This window comes from Pipra filicauda, unplaced genomic scaffold, assembly GCF_003945595.2.
Source record: "Pipra filicauda isolate LSUMZ 115617 unplaced genomic scaffold, ASM394559v2 scaffold41_size5083284_pilon, whole genome shotgun sequence".
Classification (NCBI taxonomy): domain Eukaryota; kingdom Metazoa; phylum Chordata; class Aves; order Passeriformes; family Pipridae; genus Pipra; species Pipra filicauda.
The window spans coordinates 623,971-639,558 of record NW_024104554.1 but is presented as its reverse complement, the minus strand read 5'-3'; the positions used below and the strand labels follow the sequence as shown (position 1 = coordinate 639,558).

The 15,588-nt window shown below is 38.5% G+C and overlaps 1 protein-coding gene and 1 long non-coding RNA gene across 4 annotated transcripts in view; one reads left to right on the top strand and one right to left on the bottom strand.

Annotated features, from left to right (window-relative positions):
• The window catches only part of CSMD1 (CUB and Sushi multiple domains 1), a 1,092,404-nt gene that overhangs the window by 483,963 nt on the left and 592,853 nt on the right, over positions 1-15,588 (bottom strand). The window lies entirely within an intron of this gene.
• On the top strand, positions 7,243-9,222 carry LOC120324092. Its single transcript, XR_005565101.1, has 3 exons — positions 7,243-7,320; positions 8,914-9,067; positions 9,176-9,222. It is a non-coding gene; the product is annotated as an uncharacterized LOC120324092 (long non-coding RNA).

Below are 15,588 nucleotides of genomic sequence, written 5' to 3'. Positions count from 1 at the left end.
ACAAAGGTTCCTGACTGCACACCTTATGTACATATAAGTGAGGGATTACTTTCAGCATCCTCATGGTTTGACATCAGCCAGCAGAGGACTGATTCAGACTGTGACACATGAAGATATAACAGAGGGAATTCCAAAGTTCTCCTCTTCTGAAATATAGTGATTTTTTAAAAGAACTTAAATTGAAAGTTTATTAACTCAACAACTTTAAAACGGCAACAATTCTTAATGTTATGAAAACAAGGGAAACTAAGCTATGATCTACCATCTGAAAAGCATGCCATTTGCACACGCTAGAAACAAAAACCTCTTTAAACACAGACAACTTCAATGTCTTGTCCAATTTGTCCATCATGAAGCAAGCCTAGCAACATCAATTCCTCTCAAATTTTGCATTATTATACATTAAGAAGCTTTTTTCGCCCTAAGGATATGTTTTTATTTAACTATAGCCCAAGAAAATAAAGTGACTGCATTTGTTTTGGGACTTAGAGCTTGGGGCTTGAAAATGACAGCCAAGCAGAGGAAATATTTGTATAGTTGAAATATAATCCACATTTACAACAAATTCATTATTCATATACATACACAGATTAGCTAACTAACACTATTCCTTTTCTAGACCATGTATTTCTTTTTTATTACTGGAAAGTAATTCACTACCATGAGAATCAGATATGTTCTTCCTCCTTATTTTTTTGTAAGTTACTATAGAACAAGCCTAAGATGAAGTAATATTACATCAGCTAAATGATATTTTTAATAAATCATATTTCTCACTTTCATTTTCTGTGTTTCTCCATTTTCTCAAGGTCTCCAAATGAAAATTCCACACTTATGGAAGTATGTCAGTCCTTGTATTATCTCCAGGAAGAACCAGACTTGTTCTTCTGCTCCATGCAATTTCAAAACCAATATTTTAGATTCAAAAAGTTCATGAGTTTCAGTAATAGAATTCCATAATTAGACAAAAGCAGAAGTTTAGCAAGGCACTGGCAATCAGACTCAGTACAAATCATGGCCCAGAAAATTCTTCCATTTCTTCTCAATTTAAAAACTAGTCTAATAAAAATTCTCTCTCTTTTAAGATAAAATTAAAACAAAATGTGATGAGCTGATGGTATGGTTTCAGCAACAGAAGTTATACTGTCTGAATTAATGGATAAGCCCTTAATTAATCAATTCATTTCAACCAAAAAGAAGGCAGTCTTCCACCCACATCTGGGAAAGGTTTGTGTTTTGGATTTTTTTCCCATTTTCTCCAAATGCTAGCAGATTAAATACAATGCAATGCTAGAATAGGAAAAAAATATTTCTGTTTTTCCTTTATATCAGAAGATGAAAAAGAAATACAGCTGATGAGGAGGCAATAAGAATTAACAATAAATACCTACGCACATATTTGCTGCCAGCTAACTACTCTCATCAAGGAATAATACTCAAAATAAAGAAGAGACAAAATTCATTATCAGTGATAATGGAAAATATGTTAATAAAGCTAATATTATGTATTAATGATGGGTTAAACCTTTTTCACATAATAGGGTTTTTGCATAACCAAGTTAGCTAAATCTTTTTTTTCTTTAAAAAAGGCACATCCATTCACTAACCAGTAATGTGTCATCCAGCAGTGTTTCACTTTGCTTTTTGTGTATCAATTATGTGCAGTTCAAGAAAAATGCAACGCCCACCTAGTATTTGCCCTGCTGATTAAATAATATCCTGTGTTTAACAAATTGCTCAGATTTCTAGATAAATCAGAAGGAAACCACAGGCAAGGCTGTTTACACTTGCTTTCTCTGTAGGGAGACTAAACAAAAACACCTGCAACAAGAACAACAGATTTTATTGACCCAGTCTGACACAATAAAGCCTAATGTCAGCTCTAACAGACAATTTAAAATCTAACAGAAACATAAAAGAGAAGCAAAGGCACTTTACTGAAAAATACACAAAATAAAGCTTGTAAAAAATCAAAGTGAGATTTCCTCCCACCAACTCTAGCTAGTTGAGGAAGACATTTGATACCTTAGTCCTTTCCATGTCCCCGGTCACCCGGTTCCCTGTCTCATGCACCAGCAGGTCCACATTTTTCCCTAGTTTTCATTCCATTCTACATCTAGAAACCTTTCTCGTCTCTTTTATTATCACTCTCCAAACTGAACTCCAGGTGGCTTTTGGCTTTCTTAAGCCCGCCCCAGCATGCTCAGATGGCATCTCTACAGTTCTGAGTCACATGATCCCATTTCCACCTCTTGCACCCTCTCTTTTTCTTTTTATGAGTTTTGTTGAGAGCTCTTTGTTCATCTCTTGCTATCTTTTGTTTGATCTCCTGCTTATCAGGGTAGACCACTGTTGAGCCTGGGAAATCAACCAGCTCTCCTGGAGCCTTATTCTCTCCAGAACCATATTCTATGTCATTCACCCAAGCAGAGCAAGTCAAAGTCTGCTCATTTCATGTTCAGGTTTGTGTTCTGCTACTTGTCTTTCTCCTCTGAATATTCTGAACTCCACCCTCTTGTGTTTTCTGCAGCGAAGACAGTCTCTGACCTTCACAATTCTGACTAGGTCTTTGTGAAGCATGAAGTTTATGAGAGCATCTCCTTTCATCAGCCCCTCTTGCATTTTTATTAGGAAGTTATCATGACTGCACTGCAGAAGCCTGAATTTTTTAATTTCTGCTATTTTTGCCTTCCTCTTCCAGCAATTATCAAGATGATTGAAGTCACCCATGATGACCAGAGCCTGAAAATACACGGCTTTTCCAAATTACCTAAAGAAGGCCTCATCTAATTCTTCCTGATGAGGCAGTCTGTAGCAGACATGCACAGACAGTGTGGTCCATACTAATCACCCACTATCCATAAGTTCTCATGTGACCCATCATCCATCCCCAGCTGCTTTCTCATATTACCAACAAGTCCCACTCCTCACATTCCTGGTTTTTCCTTCCTAGTGGGGCTTCCATCCATTCATTGCAGCACTCCAGTCATACTGGATTTTTTTTTTGTTAAAAGTTATGCTCTCATTTAGATAAAGTTAATTGAGGAAATAGTGTAAGCTATGAAAATACTCAAATTGCATCATCACAACATTCTTCCAAATATTTAAGCAATGAATTATGAAATTGCAACAGGAAAGGGGGGAAGCCAATAACATCTAGATTCAGACCTCTGTCTATCTCTGTGGTTTGTTTTTTTTTATTCTACACAATGCATAAAAATTAATTAACTGAATGGACAAAAATGTCATTTGTTTTAGTATCACTAAGGAAGTGTTCCCCCTTTTTTATGACCTTTTTTACTACAGTGGTCAGAAAAGCATAAGCTTAATTAATTGATGCCAAATTGTATGACTTTGGATCATGAGAGGTAGACCCTATGGAATACCCATCCTGGAACATATCCCCTGGAATGTGGTGGAAATAAAACATATGTTGAAACAGAGCCTTTATAAGCCTTTCTGAAAAGGATAAATTGAGGATTATGAATTATCTATATACTAAATTGTGTCGGTGTGGTCTCTGCACCCTCTTAAACCTGACCTTTACTTCCTGTAACCCTGCTGATAACCCAACTGATAACCAGCAGTGGAGTCATAACAGCTGTGTCTGGTCGTGATGGCTGCATGCAGCTCAAAGTGGATTTGGGAGTAGATGGCTCCCAAAGCAGAGTAATAAATAGCCAAGGGCTGATTTGAGCAATGAGCCCACCTAACCACAGTGCTGGTTAAAGTCCAGCTCAAGCCAAGTTTGGAAGAAACTAACATCTGTAGCCAGTATGCCAATAAGACTATAAGTCAATCATCAGACTCCATAAATAGTGGATAGCCCAGGGCCTGCTGAGCTCTCCTGCACAGCAGCAGGCTGCATGTCAAGATCTCCCCTTGAGTAGGAACACTTCTCAAGGCTACTCCTTGAGGCTGAGAGAATCCTTATTGTGTCGGATACTCAATAAGCGAATTAGCTGAGATCTCAAAGGCTCAGTGAACTTGTTGCCAAGTGGATATGCTATTGTGCATGTACAATCCTTTACACACATACCAGTGACCAAGTATGGGACTAAGTCCTGATCCAGCTGCACCTAAACTCTCCTCTGAAAAAGAGTTGAGAACAAGGAAGTCCTTCCTGAACCTCATGACTCAGTGGGAGGGTCTCCATAGCAGTTTTGTCTGACCCTGTCCCCTCTGCAGTAAATAACCAAGTGTATTTTGCCATCAAATCTTGCTAAACCACTGTCACATTTGCTATTGAATTCTGTTATATCAATAAAATATATTCTTGCTTCTCCCTCATGAATGAATTGCATAAGTCCACATAAATATAAACCATTTTAAATTGTAGAAAATAAAACCAGACAGGGGTTGGGAGGCTACAGGGGGCACATTTTACATATTGTCACCTTTTCCTACCCTTTTCTAGGAATCCATTCATACCTAGTGGATAAACAAGACTCTTGCTCTGAACCAGTGTCAGGAATTTTTATGTTTCTATGACTTTTCAGAGTTGAAAGTTGAGAGTTCCAGGGGCTTATTCATATCCCATTTATGCCTGTTACAACTATGGAATGCTCAAAGGCTTCTAAAATTGAATCAGTGTCCTCTGGTATTCTTCAAAAAGTAAGAGGCAGCAAGGCAGCACACTGTCCATTACGACATTAATTTCATCTCAAAACCACCAACAATTCCCCACTCCTTCCCAACCATGAGTCCTATATGAGTATTTTTGCTTCCTTCATTTATGGATAACAGAAATTGAAGACTATTCAAAAGAATATTGAAAATATTTTCTGACATTCTAATTTAAACATATCAGCTTTCAATAAAGTTTTAAGAGATAAATTATGAGACAGCAAAAATTTTTAAATCTTAGGAATAACTAAGGAGAATGGAAACTGCAAGAAATTTAAAATGAGAGGTACAACAGGGCTTTTTCATATTTTTGAGAAAAGTACCACGATTTAAAAACCAGAAGTTAACTAAAAAGAATGGACACCCCACAAAAACACTGGCTTTTATATTTCGAATAAAAATCTTGTGCTTTTATCTAATCATTGCTAATACTTTGATGTGGAAAAACACCTTCCCAGGTTGAAAAACCAGTATGCTTTTATATTGCTTAAGAATGAAAGAGAAGGAGTTGAATTCTGTCACCTTATTTATGCTGTAAACATAGTGTGAGGATATTTAATGGAATTTGTGTATGGGATGCATCAGTGAAATGATGACAGGATCTGTTCCTTGAAAACATTTGTCTATGCTATATTTTGATTACGATTTTGTTGCTTGGTTCTCTTATTTAATAGACTTACGTGGAAATGCTGCTAACATTACCCTAAAGCAAGGCAAAGTTTTTTAAATCCCTAGGTGGTTAACTGACAGCAATGAAGGCTCAATTTTTCCTTTGTCCTCAGTGGAGATGAGCTGTCTGCAAAGCACATGTCCTTATGTGTCTTAGCAAAGGATGAAGATAATGCCCAGTTCCTTCACTAAAAAAAAAAAAAAAAATGCCAAGTTCCTTCACTGTGACAAAGACAGTAAGCCCGTGTTGTGACATCAGGGTGTTGTGGTACCTGAAAAGTTCACAAGGCATAATTCAAGCTACATCAGAAGGAAGTATTTAATCTACTGACCAAGTTCATCAGGGTGGCCAAAAATGTGACTCCCTGTAGAAGATGGATAAGACAGCTTAAGAAATGATACCAGAGAACTAGGAGAAAAAATCCCTGTACTTTTTAACAACAGGTAAAAGTTACAAGCAGTGAGATAATGGGAAACATTGCTGAAATACATATTTCACCCAAGGAAGCTGCTAGAGTAGTTTTTTCCTGCCTGCACATAAATACCTCACTGGAAAACTGTGAGTTTTTTGCACAAACACACTTGGGAATAGGTTAGATTTAATCATGAATATGAAAACAATATCAGTCTTGTAAAGACCTGGTCTTATCTCTATTTTATTGTATTTTTACAGGCACCAGAAATATTCAATATTTTCTTTGTATTGAATAAATTAATGAAAAAATTCTTATTCTCATTTCCAAGGATCTATTCAGCCTTTCTACTCCCTAAATTTCAATTTTTTATGTCCTCCAAACTTTTACAAACCCTCTTCCAAATAAACACATTGCTTGCCTTCCACCTGATAATTCTGTTTTCCTGTAGTAATCCCTACACATGAAACAACTCTCCACTTCTTGTGAAGCAAACATATCAAAATATCCCTTGAGAAAGCATAATTCAACAGAATCACTATTATCTGAGACTCATTTGTTATTTTAAAGGTCACAGTATTCCAGCCTGAATATAATTTATTAAAAAAAAAAAAGGAAAATAGAAGCAACTACGTTGTTGTGTTACCTAATAGGTCAGTTCACAAAAAGAATCTATTTCCTTTGATAATACAATTAGTGTTTAAAAGTATTGAATTTTCAGAATAAAGATTAAGATCAAATGTTTTCAACAAAGCACTAATACTGATGCTGGTACTGGTACTTTACGTACATGGCTTAAAACTGTTTCACAAAATATTTTTAAGTCCAGAAATCACAATAGTAAGACAGAATCTTACATTAACAGGGTGAAAATCTGTGTATGCCTGCATATGGATTTGGAGACTGTGCAGGAGACCATGCAAGAAAGAGAAAAAAGGTCGCCTTGGAGAGGAAAGGTTTTCTTTAAAACCTAAGATGTGCTGAGAGCATTAAACCATAAACTTTATAACCTTTCCTGCTGATTAAATTAAAAAGTCACTAGACTGATCTTTAATTAAAAAAAAAAATTAAAGAAACTGAAAAGGAAAATGTCAGCGGAAATGTACATACAGAAGAACACACAGACCAATGTGATTTTTGTTTTGTCCTTATCAGAAATTGAGGCTCCAAACAGACAGGTTTCAACACTGTCCATTACAGAGAGGCTTCATAAATGAAAAAAGATTGTACCAAAAGCATATTATCCCCTCTCTCCTTTAGTGGTGCATTTTCAGTATTGACCCTTTGAAAATATTAGGCCTTGACCTGGTTTCAGCTGAGATAATTTTCTTCTTAGTAGCTGTACTGTGCTGTGTTTAGAAATTACTATGAGAATAAAGTTGACAACACACTGAGCAGGGTTTACCCTAAGTCAAGTACTTTTCAGTGCCTCATGCTCTGACAGCAAGCAGGAGCACAAGAAGCCGTGAGAGAGCACAGCCGAGACAGATGATCTGAACTGGGCAAAGGGATATTCCATGTCAGAGAACATCATGCCCAGAATATAAACTGGGAGGAATTGACTGGGAGGTTCCAATTGCTCCGGGATGGTCTGGACGTCAATCAGCGAGTGGTAAGCAATTGTATTGTGCATAATTTGTGGGGTTTGGGGTTTTATTGTGTTCTCTATCTTTCATAATATTATCATTATTACTATCATTATTATACTTTCTTTTATTTCAATTATTAAGCCTTTCTTATCTCAAACCACGGGTTAACCCTTTTTCTGATTCTCCTCAACATACAACTGGGGTTTTGACTGTTTGAGATTTTCACATTAACTGTAATTTTCAGTCAAATTACTTCTTAATAAACATGATTACTTCATGTATATGAAATGAGAATGGCCATAGTGTAAGTGTAGTGTCAAGTATGCAACTTAATAATGTCAAGACATGTTTATAGCTTATGGAGAACAGGATATTTTAGTTTATGATTCATATGATCTATTTTGATATCTATGTTTGGCAAGGTGAATCACAACTAGGCATTTTCAGTTTCTCTTTATTACCTATAAAGGAAATCTAAAGTGATGACCTCAGATTTAGACCTTTATTGTACTTCAGCTATGTTTGGTTGTAATAATCACACCCTAAATGTCTACAGTTTTCACAAAAATACCTCAAATGGATCAGTTTCACAAACAACTCAGTATCAATAAACTCAAATGCTATAGCTGGAAATGGGTCAAAAAATAAAAAATAAATAAATTGACAGATAAATCCCATCCTGATGTTTCTCTTTCTTATAACAAAGAGGAGCTAATTCTATCTGCTTTAGCCATTAAACACGTCAGTGTGCCCCAGGAGCATAGGGAGAAAATCACACAGGTAGGCTAATGACTTTAAAGTTAATATTCAACAACTTAAACTCCACAATTAAAAACCATAATGATCACACCACTGCAACTAGATTTACAAATGAACTTGCAACCCTAAGATTACACACTGAAAAGCACGTAGTAAATGAGGAGCTGATCACCAGCTGAAGCTCCTGTCTGCCTTATACCCAGAATCCTACCCCCCCACACTGCTCAGTTCCTAAACAAGTTTATGTTTCTGACCATAATATCAATAACTCTGGAGCTGGAGAATGACCTACAAATGTGAAGGCAAAATGGCAAGATTACTCTTTTCTAAGACAAAGCTTTTGTCTATCTTGACCTCAAAACCCTGAGCCTGTGCTTCTCCTGGGAAAGAGCAGATATTGTCCTGATCTTAAATTGATTGTATTTGTCCTTACAAGGAATTTATAATAACACAAAATAAAAGTAATATTCTAAATGACACATTTAGAAAACTTCTACCTATGGCTGCATTTTATAACTAATTTCAGAAACCTGACAATGCAGCTTTTGACTCCTCTTGTTTCTGGGACAAAGAAGTATGTATTTGCATTCAATTTAATTTTTAAAAATGTTTCGGATTAAACACGAAAAGCTTGTAGATGCATAGAATTTTTATGAGGACTTCTAGAAAAATTAACCATTCAGGTACTAAAAACAATTTCTATATGTGTTATATGCTTGCATAATAAATATTTCTAAAAGAGATTTCCCAGAACCTTATTTTTTAGCCATTTTGAATAATAGTAATATGGAGCAAAACTCCAGTCCTCATTGATTTTAGGTATTCTGTCTGCTAAGTAAAACTGTGTTCTTTTGCAGTTTAAAGACCTTAATATACAACAGACTGAAGATTGACTCATAAATTCATGGAAATCCCACAAGCATTTCATAACTTCTTGCAGCAATGCAAGCTTTAGGATAAAGTGACTATTTCACAGGAGTTACAAAAGTCACCACTTGAACCACTTTTACGGTGAGGAACAAGTGGAATTTACCTTGGAATTTACTGAGGTGGGTCCTCCCCAGGACTTAATAAATCTCTGAAGTCTTTTCATTTGTCTTGTTTTGCTCCTGTATTAAGCACAGAAAGTGGTTATGCTAGGACAAACCTCCACACTACAACATGCTGAAACAAAGTATTTTGCAATGTGTGATTGCCCTGAATGACGACTTCCCCAGCTATTCCCAAAGTCACAGAATGGACCTATGGAAATTCAGGATATACACAAAAAATAACACAAAGGAGAAAGTGACCGTCTACTATAAGGTAATGACTACTATTTGTTCACTTTTCTTCCCTTTTCTAATGCATACCAGTTCAATAGTTTTCCTTTGAAAGTGAATAACCTACATAGTTGGTTTTCTGTAAGATACTTCTCTCTCCATTGTGCTATGCTCTTCTGCCTTGTATACATGCATGCCTGCACACACACATGGTTTCTATACTTAGACTGTACATTCTTGTTAGGCACAAGACTGACTTAAACTGAAAATCTAAATCTAATTAGGAAACAGAAATTAAGTATTCTTCTTCCTAAGTCTCTTGACAGGTCTGATTTAATAGTTATTCTAAGAACATGCTGCACTAGGGATTGGGTTGCCATCATTTATCATTTCTATTAATTGCATGCTGGTCAAACCTACATTTTGCAAAAGACTGCAGTAAACACAAGCAGCTGCAACAGTCTACAGTCTATAATGGACAGTGAGCTAAGGACTAAGTATATGTAAAGGACCTAAGGGTATGCTGGGAAGAATATAGATCTAATATTTGAGGTATCCAAGTTTAGGTTCTAGTTCCTATCTCAAGGATTTTTTTTGTTCACCCACTGAAGGTTTAATATAAAATTAATCAGTGCTATGAGCAGGGACTTCAAGCCTCAGTTTCAGCATCCTCATGTCAATGTTACAATTATAAAATATACACTAATTGTGTGTTCCTTTGCTGCATCCTTTATTGTTTGCTGAAATTGGAACACTGCACATTGGCAAAGCTTTAGCAGGAGCAGCATGTGTCTCCACTTTGAATAGCCACAGAGAGACAAGTTTTGACAACCTTAAGCAGATGAAGAAACAGAACCTGGATTTCCCATTGAGGTTTTTTCACCCCCCGCAGGCAGATAAGCTTGAAACTCAGCTGCTTGCTCACTTCCCCCAGGCCCAGTAGGATGGGGGAAGAGGAATGGAAGTATAACAGAAAGAAAACTTGGGGATCAAGATAAGCATTGCTTAATAAGTGAAGGAACAGTGGAAGAAGAGAGAAATAAAACAAGTAATGCAAAGGCAACCATTCCCAGCCAGACTGATGTCCAAGCAGTCTTTGAGCAAATGATGGCTAATGTTCCTAAACCCAGCTATGCTGCACGTTACTGCTGAGCATGACATTATATCGCATGGAGTATCTCTTTGGTTTGTTCAGGTCATCTGCCTGATTGTGTTCCTGCCCAAACTCTTGTGCATGCATGTGGTAGTTTGACTCCCGAAAAGGCCAATTTTCAAGCTCCCCACAATTTGCTTCAGTGTGAGAGAAGTTTTCAGACATACACAACTACCAACATGGGGGAACTATATAAAAATTTATTACTAACACAATAAACACTATTTTTTATATATATATATATATATATATACAACAATCCTAACTATCTCTCCTATGGTAAAACAATATATTTACATAAATCATCCTTCCTTCCCTCCATAAAAAGTTCAGGAGGAAAGAAGAAGAAGCCTTTTTCACTTAGGGCCACAGCTCTAATTCGCAGTAGTTGGAAAACTCTTCTCTCTTCTTCAGAATGCAGGGCAGTCTACCCCCACTTCTTGTCCCTCGGCCGTGATTACCGACGGTCTTACCATGGACTTTGGGGGAACACCTGTCTCACCATGTCTGCACCATGGAATACAAGTGGTTAAAGCTTAAAGTCTTTGTCCCCTGCTTCGTGGAGGTTCCTTCCACAGGAGTTTTTGAGGGGGGTCCCCTTAGTCTGAGGTTACCCCTCCTTTCCCGGGTCAAAAGGGTTCTGGGGGTTTTTGGTTCAAGTCCCTATCCCAAGAACTCTCCAGCAGATCTCGTTCTGTCTGCTCTGTCTCAGCTGGACACTGGTACCATCTGGGCCATTCCAGGTCCGCTCTGCTCCGCATTTTGCATGGTGCTGCCATTTCAGCGTCATGGCTGTGTGCCCTAGCCCATCCCGGGCTACTCTGTGGATGTGTCTTGCCACCACCTCTCCAGGGTCATGGCTATCGGTCCAACCCGCTCCAGGCCACCCCTCGGCCCGCACTGGCTTGGCTCCAGCACCGTGCCTGCCCACCAGGGGCCTGGCTCCAGCCCCCAGCTGGCCACTCAAGCCCCGCGCCATTGCCTCTCACTGGCAGTGGGGGGAAAAAACCCCGTAGCCTTTGGCCACAGCACCCAGTCCAGTTTTAACACCGCACCAGCGTCCCGCAGCCCGGCTGGGGGGAGGGGGAGGTGGACAGAGCACCCGTGAGGGGGCCCGCCAACCCCTCTGCTCTCTCTCATCTCATGGCATCCAACTTCCAACTGCTGCAGATTCTTTTTTCCGTTTTGTGTAATATGATAATTTTGCAGGGGTGTACTTGTGATGGTTTCAGTCTAGGCCTTCCTGGAAACCAGCTTGTAACCAGGAAGGAACTAGGAAGGTGACCAAGGAAGTATTCCATGCTATTCCTTTACGTAACCTAGGGTATAAATAAGGCATTGATAAGATAGTTCGGTCTCTTCTTTTCCGGCGAGGTTCGAGAACGGTGGGTCCCTGTCTCGGTCGGGCTTATCTGGAGCCGAGGCCTACAGTGACTGCTGTTATCTGCCACCCGTGAGGGGAGAGCCAAGGGCCAGGATGTCTAGCCAAGCAGGATGTCTAGCCATCCTGCCTGTTCGAAGGGAAGTGGTGAGATTTTTGCTAATTTGCCTTCGGCTGGTTGTTTGACTTGTGCGGTCCTTGCCCCTTTTTGTCCTTCTCCCTTCCCTTCCCCCCCTTCCCCCCCCCCCCGGTGTGTGGTATTCTCCTTTTGTGTATCTGTCTCATATATAAAACATATATATATATATATATATACATATTTTTGCTATAGCTTTGGCTGCTTGTTTCTTTTTTCTCTTTTCCCTCTCTGGGAGGCGGGTCCTCGTTGTCGAGTTTCGGGGGACTTGGCGGGAAGCCAGCTCGAAACTTGCACAGTACTACAGCTTTCTATTGGCTCTGCATTGGAAACTCACTTGGGATTAACCATTTTCCAGCCCCGAGGGAGGCTGGATGAGTCAAAATTATGACAATGCACCAGTCTGTTCACTGAGAGATGGACTGAGAAACAGAGATGGCCCTGACATCGTGCACACTGTTCGGCAAGAGCTAAAACACCCACGTAACCAACACTGTTTAAGCCACAAATCTAAAATGGCACGATATGAGCTGCTACGAAGAAAATTAACTACATCCTAGCCAAAGCCACTATGCCCATTTAAGTAAAAGCTTAGATAGCTGGCAATATGTAGGATGGAGAAAACAAAACTACCTGAACCCTTTGGAAGAAGAGAATAAGCCTGTAGCAATCCAACATCAACCATGGATTCTGAGGTAAAAGAGATGAATGAGTGTCAAGAGAAGAAACCTGTAGACTTTCAGGCCACTGTATTTTAGATATCCCTATTGATTTTTACTAGATTGACCATTCAGATAGCATTCCGGTATGCAAGAGAACTGGTATCTGACATAAATATTTGTAAATCAGGAAGTGAAATGAAAAATTTTTCATCTGATTTTATACATAACTGATTAGCAGAGTGTCAGTGACTGTAAGTGGAAACCATAAAACTGCAGTTAGCATATGGAATGACTGACATTAAAAAGTGAAAATTTCTATTACCAGATGTGCTTTCTAAGGTGTAAGGGCAAAGTTCTCAAATGAGGGACTTCACTACCTTCACTGAATCAAAGCTCCTACTTATGCCCCAGCTGTGAATGACAGGCAGGCACTGAGGGGTAGAGACCAACAGATGCTGTAAGGGTGAGGACCTAAGAAAGGCTGGAGGTGGAGAAGTCAGATGGCAAGATGAGTTACCTATCAAGAATGAATAAATTTTGTAATATCTCAAAAAACTTTAAAAGAAAGCTCTTATTACAAAATAAGTAGTCACATCGATTACTGCAACATTATTCATACATGACAAATTATCAGTAAGTTTTTTTATCGAGCTTTCAAAATCACATTTCTACAAATTACAATTCTGACAATTTTGAACAAAAGATTTCATCAGAATTTTTAGCTTGATTAGGCAAAAGCTGTCATCTTCCCCCTAATACTGAACTCTCTTTGACCTTCTTTAAGTCAACTCTTGACATGCAATGGTAGATCAGAATGTATTAAAAGTCACTATGGACCAGAGAGTCAGTATTCTGGCTGTAATCAGTATCTCCTTAGTGAAAGATTATGAAGTAATATTTTAAAGGTTACATTTGAGTGGATAATCTGCCTACCTATCCATCTTTCCAAAGGGAAAGTCACCATAATATATAGCAGACTCACATATTAAAGTATATCAGTAAAAACTAAAAATACATGAGGAAGGCTCAGACACTCCGTGTATTACAGATCATGTATTGAAGAAGACAGAAACTGAATGACTTGCCCGAGGCTGCACAGGAAGCCTGTGATAACTGAATCAAGGTTTGGCTATAATGCTTTTTTTCTACATTGTGAGTCCACTTGCAAATTCTTTGAGAGACAGAATGATTTCCTTGGGGACCCAGCCTACCTTCTGCCTCTCCAGACTGCCAGAGATGACCAGCTGCAGGAATCAGTACACCTCCTGGGAGACAGAGTGCTTGAGGGATTGGTACTTCCTCCAACTCAGTAAGAGATGGAATTAATGTGAATTAATGTGAAATATGAATGCAATCTGCTGGTCAGTGTGTCCATGTAACTCTCACAAACAAGGGTACACATTGTATAAACTTAAACAAAGACTTGATAACTTTCCTGATATTACTCCCTGCCAACTTTGCCTGATGATATGAAAAGCATAATATTATATGTTTATATTAACAGAAATACATATGTTATATATTTTAACAGAAAAAGATAAATTTACAGATTTATAACCAATATATAAAGTATTTCAAAGTCTGACCATCTACAGTCTTTATTATTAAATATTCAAATCCTGGATATATTTCAGGTTTAAATATGCAAAGATAGAAAAAATCAATCCCTTATTTAACAAATCCATACTCCAGCTAAATAGCCCCTTTCTTACACTAAACAGCTTTCCAATATTCAGTATATTCAGTACTGTAATAGTTCTGGTGCACAGTCATGAGCAAATTCTATTTTCAAAACATGTTTGAAGAGTTATAACATGTGAAGGAAGATATAATGGCTGGATATTGGAGAATTTTGACTGTTTTTACTCTTAAACACTGAATGTTGTAAAGTAAATCCATTCTTTATGAAATCAGGAATCTAAAAGTATGAAGAAGACAGCAAGAATGGCTGTATATCATCAGCTTCTGATCACAGATTGAAAAGAACTGAAGCACTTCAAAAAAATTAATCTTTAATCAATATTGAAAATCAGCAGAGGCAGTTCTACTTGCCTCACAAGAAATATCATCATGCCTAGGCTTCGCAAACGAAGATTTGGGAAGGGCTCTACCCACATTTGTTACAAGCACGCTGGTGGCTAATAAGGCCAATATGAGACGGACATGTCCGATTGCAAAAGGCACAGCAGAAAGACTCCTTAGGAGGTATATTCTGCAAGGAACGGTTCTTTCTGCATTGTATTTTCTCCTCAAGAGTGATCCTGCATGCATTCTCAAAGAAAGCAGCAGCGTTATAGATGGTGTGTCTCCAGACCTCCCGATTGGAGGCCAGAGTAGACCAGTTATGATGATCAATATGGCCAAGGCTGAGATGTTGTTTCAGGGAGTCCTTGTATCTTCTCTCCTCTCTTGTGGCAGACAGTGGCAAGTTCACCATAAAGCAAGATCTTAGGGAGGCGGTGGTCCTTCATCCTTGAGACGTGCCCTGCCCAGCGCAGCTGTGTTCTCAGCAACATGGCCTCAATACTTGTGACTGCTGCTTGTTCTAGAACAGATGTGTTGGTCACATAATCTGACCAGTGAATGTTTAGGATTGTATGGAGACAGCGTTGATGGAAGTGTTCTAGGAGATGCAGGTGGTGGCGGTAGATGACCCATGATTCGGATCCATATAAAACAGTAGACAGCACTATGGCTCTCTAAACACTGATCTTTGTACTTTTCTTCAAGTGTTTATTACGCCATACTCTTTTACGAAGCTTTCCGAAAGCACTACATGCCTTTGCTAACCTGTTGTCTATCTGTCCATCAATCTTACCATCCGAGAAGATGATGCTGCCTAGGTAAGTAAACTGCTGGACTGATTTGAGCTCTGATTGGCCAATGGTGATATGGGAATGATGGAAGACTTCCTGAGGTGCCGGTTGATAGAGAACTT